This window comes from Budorcas taxicolor, chromosome 1 (genome assembly GCF_023091745.1).
Source record: "Budorcas taxicolor isolate Tak-1 chromosome 1, Takin1.1, whole genome shotgun sequence".
Lineage (NCBI taxonomy): Eukaryota > Metazoa > Chordata > Mammalia > Artiodactyla > Bovidae > Budorcas > Budorcas taxicolor.
The window spans coordinates 83,475,555-83,487,910 of record NC_068910.1 but is presented as its reverse complement, the minus strand read 5'-3'; positions in this window follow the sequence as shown (position 1 = coordinate 83,487,910).

Sequence of the window (12,356 nt, the reverse complement as noted above, 5' to 3'; positions counted from 1 at the left end):
TAATAAAAGCTATATATGACAAATCCACAGCAAACATTATCCTCAATGGTGAAAAATTGAAAGCATTTCCCCTAAAGTCAGGAACAAGACAAGGGTGTCCACTTTCACTGCTACTATTCAACATAGTTCTGGAAGTTTTGGCCACAGCAATCAGAGCAGAAAAAGAAATAAAAGGAATCCAAATTGGAAAAGAAGAAGTAAAACTCTCACTGTTTGCAGATGACATGATCCTCTACATGGAAAACCCTAAAGACTCCACCAGAAAATTACTAGAGCTCATCAATGAATATAGTAAAGTTGCAGGATATAAAATCAACACACAGAAATCCCTTGCATTCCTATACACCAATAATGAGAAAGTAGAAAAAGAAATCAAGGAAACAATTCCATTCACCATTGCAACAAAAAGAATAAAATACTTAGGAATATATCTACCCAAAGAAACTAAAGACCTATATATAGAAAACTATAAAACACTGATGAAAGAAATCAAAGAGGACACTAATAGATGGAGAAATATACCATGTTCATGGATTGGAAGAATCAATATAGTGAAAATGAGTATACTACCCAAAGCAATTTACAAATTCAATGCAATCCCTATCAAGCTACCAGTGGTATTTTTCACAGAACTAGAACAAATAATTTCAAGATTTATATGGAAATACAAAAAACCTCGAATTGCCAAAGCAATCTTGAGAAAGAAGAATGGAACTGGAGGAATCAACTTGCCTGACTTCAGGCTCTACTACAAAGCCACAGTCATCAAAACAGTATGGTACTGGCACAAAGACAGACATATAGATCAATGGAACAAAATAGAAAGCCCAGAGATAAATCCACACACCTATGGACACCTTATCTTTGACAAAGGAGGCAAGAATATACAATGGAGTAAAGACAATCTCTTTAACAAGTGGTGCTGGGAAAACTGGTCAACCACTTGTAAAAGAATGAAACTAGATCACTTTCTAACACCGCACACAAAAATAAACTCAAAATGGATTAAAGATCTAAATGTAAGACCAGAAACTATAAAACTCCTAGAGGAGAACATAGGCAAAACACTCTCAGACATAAATCACAGCAGGATCCTCTATGATCCACCTCCCAGAATTCTGGAAATAAAAGCAAAAATAAACAAATGGGATCTAATTAAAAGCTTCTGCACAACAAAGGAAAATATCAGCAAGGTGAAAAGACAGCCTTCTGAATGGGAGAAAATAATAGCAAATGAAGCAACTGACAAAGGACTAATCTCAAAAATATACAAGCAACTTATGCAGCTCAATTCCAGAAAAATAAACGACCCAATCAAAAAATGGGCCAAAGAACTAAATAGACATTTCTCCAAAGAAGACATACGGATGGCTAACAAACACATGAAAAGATGCTCAACATCACTCATTATCAGAGAAATGCAAATCAAAACCACAATGAGGTACCACTTCACACCAGTCAGAATGGCTGCGATCCAAAAATCTGCAAGCAATAAATGCTGGAGAGGGTGTGGAGAAAAGGGAACCCTCCTACAGTGTTGGTGGGAATGCAAACTAGTACAGCCACTATGGAGAACAGTGTGGAGATTCCTTAAAAAACTGGAAATAGAACTGCCATATGACCCAGCAATCCCACTGCTGGGCATACACACCAAGGAAACCAGAATTGAAAGAGACACATGTACCCCAATGTTCATGGCAGCACTGTTTATAATAGCCAGGACATGGAAACAACCTAGATGTCCATCAGGAGATGAATGGATAAGAAAGCAGTGGTACATATACACAATGGAGTATTACTCAGCCATTAAAAAAAATTCATTTGAATCAGTTCTGATGAGATGGATGAAACTGGAGCCGATTATACAGAGTGAAGTAAGCCAGAAAGAAAAACACCAATACAGTATACTAACACATATATATGGAATTTAGAAAGATGGCAATGACAACCCTGTATGCAAGACAGGAAAAAAGACGCAGCTGGGTATAACGGACTTTTGGACTTAGAGGGAGAGGGAGAGGGTGGGATGATATGGGAGAATGGCATTCTATCATGTATACTATCATGTAAGAATTGAATCGCTAGTCTATGTCTGACGCAGGATACAGCATGCTTGGGGCTGGTGCATGGGGATGACCCACAGAGATGTTATGGGGAGGGAGGTGGGAGGGGGATTCATGTTTGGGAACACATGTAAGAATTAAAGATTTTAAAATTAAAAAAATAAAAAACTATAAAAAAAAAAAAAAAAAAGGACAAGGTGCCTGAAATAATGTTTGTAACCAGCGAAAGATTCAACCCAGTATTGGTCCACTACAGTTCAAAGTAGTAAGTGATAAAGATTAGCCTAGTATTTCAATGTTAGAGAAATCTTCCTGAAGAAAGCCTATCGAAATAAAACTATAAAAGAATAATAGAAGTAGTCAAGTAAGGGAACAAGTAGGGCTGTTGGAGCAGTATTTCAGCTTGTGTAACCTTCTGCAAAGGTTTAGATGTAAAATAGCATGTAGGTAGGAAGCATTCAGTATGGTTGAATAGAATATAAAAGGGCATGTGATAGAAGGTGTGTCTGAAAAGGTATTTAAAGAACTTCAGTTTTTCTTATTGACTGATTTTTAAAATTTGTTCTTATTTATTTGTTGGCTATCCTGGGTCTTTGCTGCTGCTCAGGCTTTTATCTAATTGTGGCAAGCTAGGCCTACTCTCTGATTGTGGTGCTTGGGCTTCTCATTGTGTGGCTTCTCTTTCTGCAGAGCGTGGACTCTAGGGTGCATGGACTTCAGCAGTTGTGACTCCCGGGCTCTAGAGTGCATCTGAAGAGTTGTAGCTCACAGGCTTAGTTGCTCTGCAGCATGTGGACTCCCAGATCAGGGATCGAACCCATGTCCCCTGAATTGGCAGATAGATTCCTAACCACTGAACCACCAGGGAAGTCCTTATTGACTGATTTTAAGCAAGGATTGGCTTGATTATATTTCAGAAGTGTCTTCAGTATAGTGTGAATACCTAATTAAGATCAAGAAGAGAGGAAATTGGTCCAGTGGAGGATGATGGTCCAGGTCATGACAACTTCAGCAAGGTTAGGAACAGAGTGGAGAGAATTGGATGGATTTAAGTAGTATTATTGAAATGCTGCCAGTGAGATTTGATGATTACACGTGAGTTTCAGTGAGACCTGAGTAAAGTTCACTCTTCTTTGTATATCATGGCAGATGGTGGAGTATTTATGGAGCTAGAGAATATAGGAGGGCTTATTTAGAAAACAGTGAATTGTTGGACATTTAGTGGAAATGTTCATAAGTTGATTGTGTAGAGTTATTTTCAAAAGGGGTAAGGGCTAGAGATTATAGATTTAGAGTAATCATAATATAAAGGTAACTGAGGGACCTCCCAGTGGAGGAAGTAATCAGGATACACGAATAATGTGAGAAGAAAAGTAGCCTAATGAGAACACTGAGTTTAAGGCTCTTTATTTTTTTCCCACGTGGCATGTGGGATTTTAGTTTCCTATTTAAGGATCAAACCTATGCCCCCTGCATTTGAAGCATGGAGTCATAACCACTGAACCACCAAGGAAGTCCCATGACTTCTTGCTCATTCCCTACGGGAGGTTTATTAAAAGTATCCAGAAGGTATGGAAAACCACAAGGTGTAGTAGGATTTTGGAGACAGGAAATGAAATACTTCACAAATTCTTGAGGTGGTTCATTTTTTTTTTAATTAGAAATTTTTTGTGTATAGTATGTCACATGACCAAGTTTTTCCAATAATTAATTCTAATATCTAACAGTTTAGCATATGTATTTCTCTGTATTTTGAATATCTAAATAATTATATAAACTTGTTTATGTTACATTTCTGAATTTTATAGGAAATTATATTTTTGGGGTCTATCTTTTCTAATGATCAGATGGAAGTAATAACTAATTTTTTAAAAAAATTATGGAGGTATAATTGCTTTACAGTGTTGTTAGTTTCTACTGTACAGCAAAATGAATCATCATACATATACATACATGCCCACCCTCATGGAACTCCTTCCCATTCAGATCACCACAGAGCATTAAGTAGAGTTCCCTGAGCTATACAGTATGTTCTCATTAGTTATCTATTTTATTCATAGTATCAATAGTGTATGTGTGTCTATCCCAGTCTCTGAGTTTTTAACAGTATCTGAGTTTTAAGATTCTGATATCTAAATCCCTAAATGAAAATGAACCATTGCTTTGTTTGTGACTTCCCTGTTTTTTATTTATTTTAGCTTTAAAAAAACTATTGAAGTATTTTTGATTTACAGTGTTAATTCTGATCTACAGCAAAATGATTCAGTTATACATTTATATATTTTTCATATTCTTTTCCATTATGATTTATCACAGGATATTGAATATAGTTCTCCAAATGCACTATTGTTAAAGCCCATAGCTTGTTTGCATCACAGCCCAATAATTCAATTTACCAATAGTGTTCATAAAAGTGAGTATTTTTGTCTAAATTCTGTAATTTATTCTAAAGCAGTCATACTGGGAACTGAAAGCAATTGAGAACTTATACATGCAGGTCCAACTAGCACGTGTATTTTAAATTAGCACTCTGTGTGTGTGTGTGTGTGTGTGTATGTACTAATATTGTGTGATTTGAGAAGTGCTTCCTAGAATGCATTTTAACACCAATCTATTTCTGAAAATCAGATGTTTTGGGTGACAGTGCTTCCTAGAATGCATTTTAACACCAATCTATTTCTGAAAATCAGATGTTTTGGGTGACAGTGCTAAATAGGAGCTTAATCCTGGTTCCATTTTTTTTTTCAAATGGGAAAACCAGAAGTTGGACATGACTGAGTGAGCACATATGTATGTATATGCATGTAACACACATATGTGAAATGCTTAGCATATCAGTTTATGCTCATATTTTAAAAATTGCTTGGTATGAATTAACATGTAAAATTTATAGAGTCAAAAATACTATATTTACAACACGGTGAATACCTGACATTAAATAAATTTATCTTTAAAAGCAGTAAAAATAGACAAAAAATACAATAAAACAACTGGAAAATGTTACATAATGTTTTCCCACCAAGCAAAGTTGAACAAAACTAAAACATAAGCTGAATGGTTGAAAATGTCTTTCTTGGTGATAAAGGGACATGGACATGGGCAAAATGAGTGGGAAGGGTCAACCATATGGTTATGGATGGAAACTTATAATAATAATAATAAAAGATTTCCCACAAATGCTGCCACACAGACTTCCATTTATATTTCATTGGCCAGGTCTATGTCATGTGGCTCCACATACCTGTAAAAGAACCTGGGGAATAAACATCAGCAACAAAATGTATTAAAAAGCAAAAACATCAAGCAAATATCAAAGGAGGAGATAGTTTTGTAAAAACACTTTTAGGAGTGATGATTTTCCTGGCCATGAGTGCTTTATCATAGCTTCAGTGGAGGTGGTCAATGAATGAGAATGAAAAACTGTAAAATGGACTTTCTACTCTTCTGGTGATTATGTTTCAGAAAGAAGAAACTGTTTTAAGAATAGCAGCTCTTCATTGTACCACCATCACTTTCAAGAGTGTCTCTTCTATCATCTTTGTGATCCATCAGGCCTTGATACCTCCTTTGACTGCAGTGATATCTCAGACATACTTGCCCAATGTTAATACTTGGTATCCTCCTCAAAATTTCTATACATAATACATAATGTCTGATGCTGTCCTGTTAATCATATCTGGATTATAATCCAAAACTTTCCCCATACATTAATATAATCTCATTGAGTTTTGGAGACAGAGTTAAAAGCTACCTTGTTTAAACATCAGCTGATCAGTATTATATTGAGAAAAATATACATTATTTGAAATTTGGATTTTAAAATGAAACATTCATCAAGAAAGCATTATCCAGAGAGATAATGATATGTGAGATATGATTCCTGTTCTTATTTTTGGTAGTATTGATTAGTAATATTCATACTTTTGAGGAGAATGAATTCATTACTACTCCAATTAAAACACAACTGTTAGATATGTTTGAAGATGCTAGACTGAGCACAGGTGTGGAATCTTTGAGGGTACCAAACACTATTTTCTTTTTTCCTCAGTGGGATCTAAAAAAGTGATTAAAAAAAAAAGTACAGAAAACATAAACAATTTTACTCACTCATATCCAAGTTTTCTGAGACCTCGTGGACTGCAACCTGCCAGGCTCCTCTGCTCATGAGACTTTCCAGGCAAGAACACTGGAATGGATTGACATTTCTTTGTCCCGGGGATCTTCCCAACCCAGGGAATTGAACTACCATCTCTGTGTATCCTGCCTTGCAAATGAATTCATTACCACTGAGTCACCAGGAAATGCTAGTAGAAGCTGAAGTATATAGCTTAAGGTAATCATCAATGGGCCTGGCAAATGAACACCAGAATTAGACAGATGAACCTATTCAATTATGACAAAACAAGACCTGAAGAAGGCTTTTAAGCATTAAGTCAAACTCTTACTGTAGAATCAGAGAAAGTCTCCATTCTATAGGCAAAAAGCAGCTCCTGAGAGGGGCGAGTGGGGGAAGTTGAGTAATCCCAGTATAGCCTCATCACATTTACCTATTAGAAAAGTCACTGCATCTCCCATTGGACAGAGTGATTGAAGGGCATGGAGAGAGGCTAGAATATTACACTTTCCAATGAAATTCCACAAAGAAGGAAACAGTCATTTTCTTTTAATATTTCCCAAAGCTTTATTCTCTGTTAAACTTTGAAAGAATACAGTATTTTTTTATTCAAATACTCTTCTCTTGGAGAAGAGATATTGTATATAGGTGGGGTACTATCTAGAGATGAGAGAGCCACAGAGCCAAAATTATCTTGTCTGTCATGTGTGGATATAGCCCTCCTGCATTTGTACTAAGTCGCTTCAGTCGTGTCCAACTCTGTGTGACCCTATGGGCTGTAGCCCACCAGGCTCCTCTGTCCATGGGATTCTCCAGGCAAGAATACTGGAGTGAGTTGCCATGCCCTCCTCCAGGAGATCTTCCCAACCCAGGAAAGGAACCCATGTTTCTTGCATCTCCTGCATTGGCAGGTGGGTTCTTTACCACTAGCACCAAACCTGGGCAGCCCCCTGGATATAGCCCTCAAATTAGCTACATCTGATTCTCCAGCTGCCACTTTCATGAGGTCACTCCCCTGATTCCATCCCCTATATCTGTGAGTATCTTTCTGGGGAAAAAAAGACTCTTAAAATTGTTTGACTGGGACAATGAATCCATGATTACTATGCAACAAACACTGAAATTCTTTTAATTACACTTTAATTAGTTGCATTAAAACTTTATCCAGTTGCATCAAAAGTTTCTGTATGTTTCAGTAAATATAGCATAAAGAGGTTTCAACAAAAATGTTCATAGCTCACTAACAAAATGTTAGCAACATAGGGATATAAAAAGTTGAATATGTCTGCCTCATCAATTTTATGGGAAAATTAATATTAAAATATTCTTTTTGCAAATTGAAGTCCAATGGCCAACAGATTGAAATCCAAATTTCTGCCATCCTTTGTGAGTGAAAAATCCAAAGCCTTCTTCCCTGTCTTTCTCTGACTCTCAATTAGAGATGTTCTTAATACCTAGAGAGCTGGGCTCTGTCTGTCTGGAGTGGAATCAGTTACACAATGGCTTCTATAGTCTCAAAACCAACTTTGACATGATTGACTGTAAGCTTAGAAAGAGCACCTAGACTGGTGTTTAGATGTCAGAGAAATCTTCCTGAAGAAAGCCTATATAATTAGAACTATACAAGATTAATAGAAATAGTCAGGTAAAGAAGAAGTGGAGCTGTTGGAGCAGTATTTTAGTTTGTATAATATTGTGCAAAAGTTTAGATGCAAAAGAACACTCGCATATGTATGATGTATTCAGTATAATGGAACAGAATATAAAAGGACAAGTGATAGAACGTGTGTGTGGAAAGATTTTTAAGGAGATGAGGCTTTACTTACTGACTGATTTTAAGCAGAGGATTGGGATGATTATATTTTAGAAGTGTCCTCAGTATGGTGTGAAAAGTCTATATAAGATTGGCAAGAAATAAGGCAGTTGTTCCCCTGCATGATGATGGTCCAGATCATGACAACCTAAACAAGATTAGGAACAGAGGAGAGAGGATTGGATGAATTTAATTAGTATAAGTATAGCTAATGTACAACATTGTGTCAATTTCTGCCATACATAAAAGTGATTATATATGTATATATATATGCTGTATAACACAGGGAACTATATTCAATATCTTGGGAAAAACCATGATGGTGAAAAATATTAAAATGTATATGTATGTATATACATATACATTTTCAATATTTTAAATTAAAATATTAATTTAAAATGTGACTATATAGTGAATATAGCTCCCTATATTATACTGTAGGACATGGTTGTTTATACATCCTATAGGTACTTGTTTTGTATCTGCCAACCCCAAACTCCCAATCCATCCTTCCCCTTTCCCCTTCCCCTTGGCAACCACAGTCTGTTTCTTAGATAAGTCCATTTATGTCATATTTTAGATTCAACATATAAGTGATATCATATGGTATTGTCTTTCACTTTCTGAATTACTTCACTTAGTACAATAATCTCTAGCTTCGTTCTGTTTTATGGCTGAATAGAATTCCATTGTCCATATAAACCGCATCTTCTCTATCCACTCATCTCTTGTTGGACATCTAAGTTGTTTCCATGTCTTGGCTATGGTGAATCGTGCTGCTATGAACATAGGGGTGCATGTATCTTTTTGAATTATTTAGCTTCCCTGGTAGCTCAGTTGGTAAAGAATCCACCTGCAATGCAAGAGACCCCAGTTAGATTCCTGGGTCAGAAAGATCTGCTGGAGAAGAGATAGTCTACCCACTCCAGGATTCTGGCCTAGAGAATTCCATGAACTATATAGTCCATAGGGTCACAAAGAGTCGAACATGACTCAGTGCCTTTCACTTTCACTTTGTCTGGATATATATATACTCAGGAGTGAGATTGCAGATCATATGGCAACTCTATTTTTAGTTTTGGAAGAACCTCTATCCTGTTTTCCATAGTAGTTGCGTCAACATACATTCTCACCAACAGTATAGAAGGATTACCTTTTCACCACACTCTCTTAGCATTTGTTATTTTTAGATTTTTTAATGCTGGCCATTTTGACAGATGTGAGGTGGTATCTCATAGTTTTGATTTGTATTTCTCTAATAATTAATGATGTTGAGCATCTTTTCACGTGCCAATTGGCCATCTATATGTCTTCTTTGTTGTTGTTGAGTTGTGTGAGTTGTTTGTGTATTTTGGAAATTAATCCCTTGTTCTCCCTGTTTGCAAACATTTCTCCCATTCTGCAGGTTGTCTTTTCCTTTTGTCTGTGGTTTCCTTTGTTGTACAAAAGCTTGTATGTTTGATTAGATCCCATCTGCTTAGTTTTGCCTTTATTTCTGTTGTCTTTGGAAGCTGACCTAAGAAAACATTGGTATGGTTTATCACAGGCTTGACTTTTTAAAGAGACCAAAGACTTAATAAGACATAGATTACAATAGCATTTGCCTTCATCAAACTAAGTTAAAAACACAAGCAAATTTCCATCTTCCCGAGCAGTTATCACAGGCCAATTTATGTTTCCAAAACCTAGTATCTTTTGCTGAGGAACATAACAGGGACTCGGTGGTATCTGAGGATACCATCTCAGTGTTGTTTTTGCCAGGATAGCAGTTACTACCAATTGTCCTAACCTGAATCTTGGAAATGAACTGGAACCTACTGGGACAAGTTAATTTTGGCACTGTGAATCTATCATATTTGGATTACGACCGTGGCCCACCTGTGAATATTACCTCCTCTCTAAGCAAATGGTGTTTGGGAAAAAGATGTGTGTTTTTTTTTTGCAAAGTTTATAATGTGCCATATTAGAACCCCCCATCAAAGGTCTTACTTGAGGTTCCTTTCTTTTTCAATTGGGCTTCCCTGGTGTCTCAGATGGTGAAGAATCTAAGACAATGCAGGAGACTCGGGTTCCATCCCTGGGTCAGGAATCCCCGGAAAAGTGATAGTTACCTACTTCAGTGTTCTTGCCTGGAAAATTCCATAGACAGAGGAGCCTGGTAGGCTACAGTCCATAAAAGCCCTCCTAATTTTTTGCTTAAATGCTTTGCTTTTGGCACCCCAGGACTGAACTGAGTGTGGGGTATATCTAAGAGTAAAGTTTTGGCCGCCTCTCATAAGCAGACATCGTTAGTCCTGTGCACAAGGTCATCTCTACTACCTCTTCCCAAGAAAGCACGTAAGCCTGATAGGGCTGCATCCATGGGAAGACTACTTTCTCATATATACTATTTATACTATACAATAAGACTATTTAGAAGCTAAGTGGGACCATGTGACATGGTGATTGTTGAGCTTATGAACAAATAATAATCCAAATTTAGCCCCTCTGGAGTTCATTCCTTTGTCTCAAGATAGATCAATACAACATAAAAAGTGGCGTAATTAGGGAAGTGCATTTGTTTCTATCTAACCCAAACACCAATAAACTGTTTTTTTTCCCCCCCTTTATAATCACTGCCTCACCCATGCCTTCTAAGCACAACTAGGTCTATGTTGTTGAGGGCTGCAGAAGCCTGCACCATAGGGTCACTGATGCTTGCTGAGAGCTCATGTTCTTGCCAACAAGTCTTGGAAAAATACCCAAGTTTATAGCACACTGAATGCCATACAGAACTGCCACCATACAAGTTCCAAGGAAGCCAAGAAAATGATAATTAAGGCCAAAAGCATCTGATCAAAGGGCCATCAAATGGAAGGAAGGAAAAGCAAACATAGCTTTGTCTACTTTACAGTTACTCACGTGAGTACTATATAATTTGCAAATGCAACCAAATAAATATTTCATGATGATTTAAACTTACCTAAGCATTTTGAGTCCCCATTAAGGAGAGAGGCACACAGTTGAGTTGACAATCACAGGGCATTTAGTTAATGAAAAGCTATTGTTATTAGTGGAATTTATTATTTATTTGAAAATAGCAAGCTGAAAGTTATCTACAGGTCAGCAAATAACAGACAATTGAAAGCACATAGATTCCTCTACTATCTACATTAATTAGACTTTTCAGTTAGATGCAACATAGTACATTACATAAAGAACTCCTGTATTCTCTAGGTAGATATAATACTTTATGGAGGCTTTGCATTCTATTAATCATGGTGAAATGGGAAATCAAAGCAAGATTATATGCTTCATTTTACAGAAGATAATGCAAATGTTGCAACAAGGTTAAAATAGTACAAAGAGTTATTGAAATTGTTTATTTTCCCCTTTAGTATCTCAAAGTCTACCATGAACTTTATAGAACTTTAAAAACAGAAGGCACTATTACAGTTATTTAAAATAATACAGCTTCATTGAAATCATAATAAATTTAGTCAATGTGATCTGACCTTGTTGTTGTTTGGCATAATTGTTGCCATACAAAAAAAAAATAATCTCCAGACTCTCAAAGACCAGGTTTTCTTGATGTTTTGCACTCAAAAATTTTTGCTGTTTGTGGTAGTATTTTAGAAGGATAAACAACATACTTAAAAAAATTATTTATTTTAATTGGAGGCTAATTACTTAACAATGGAGCTTCCCTGGTGGCTCAGAGGTTAAAGCGTCTGCCTCTAATACGGGAGACCTGGGTTAGATCCCTGTGTCGGGAAGATCCCCTGGAGAAGGAAATGGCAACCCACTCCAGTATTCTTGCCTGGAGAATCCCATGGACGGAGGAGTCTGGTGGGCTACAGTCCATGGGGTCGCAAGGTGTCAGACACAACTGAGCGACTTAACTAACTTAACTACTTAACAATATTGAGTTTGTGAAATAATACATAACATTAACTTAAGAAGCATGTCTGGGAGTCACATTATTTTTCTGTGTTACTCCCAGATATGTTCCTCATGTTAATGTTATGTATTATTTCACAAATATAGAAACCTTCAAAGAAGGGCTATAACAATATCATCAAAAGGGAAAAGACACATTCAGTTGCATTAGATAGCTCTGCCCCAATGGATGCTCAAAGACATAGAGGAAATGAAAAATAATGTACATATTAGAGTATCGGCATTGTCATTTAACGCATACACTTATCCTTGAATCCAAAATATTATAAAATAAATCTGAAATGACTTTTTTTTTTAAAAATGAAAATTTCAGCCCCTGTCTAATGCCATTTTAAAGATATTGAGAGAGATCTTACAGGCCAAAGAATTAAAATAAATTGATTAAGTAATTTCCTGCTGGATAGAAAATCTAAAATGCTAATAAGTT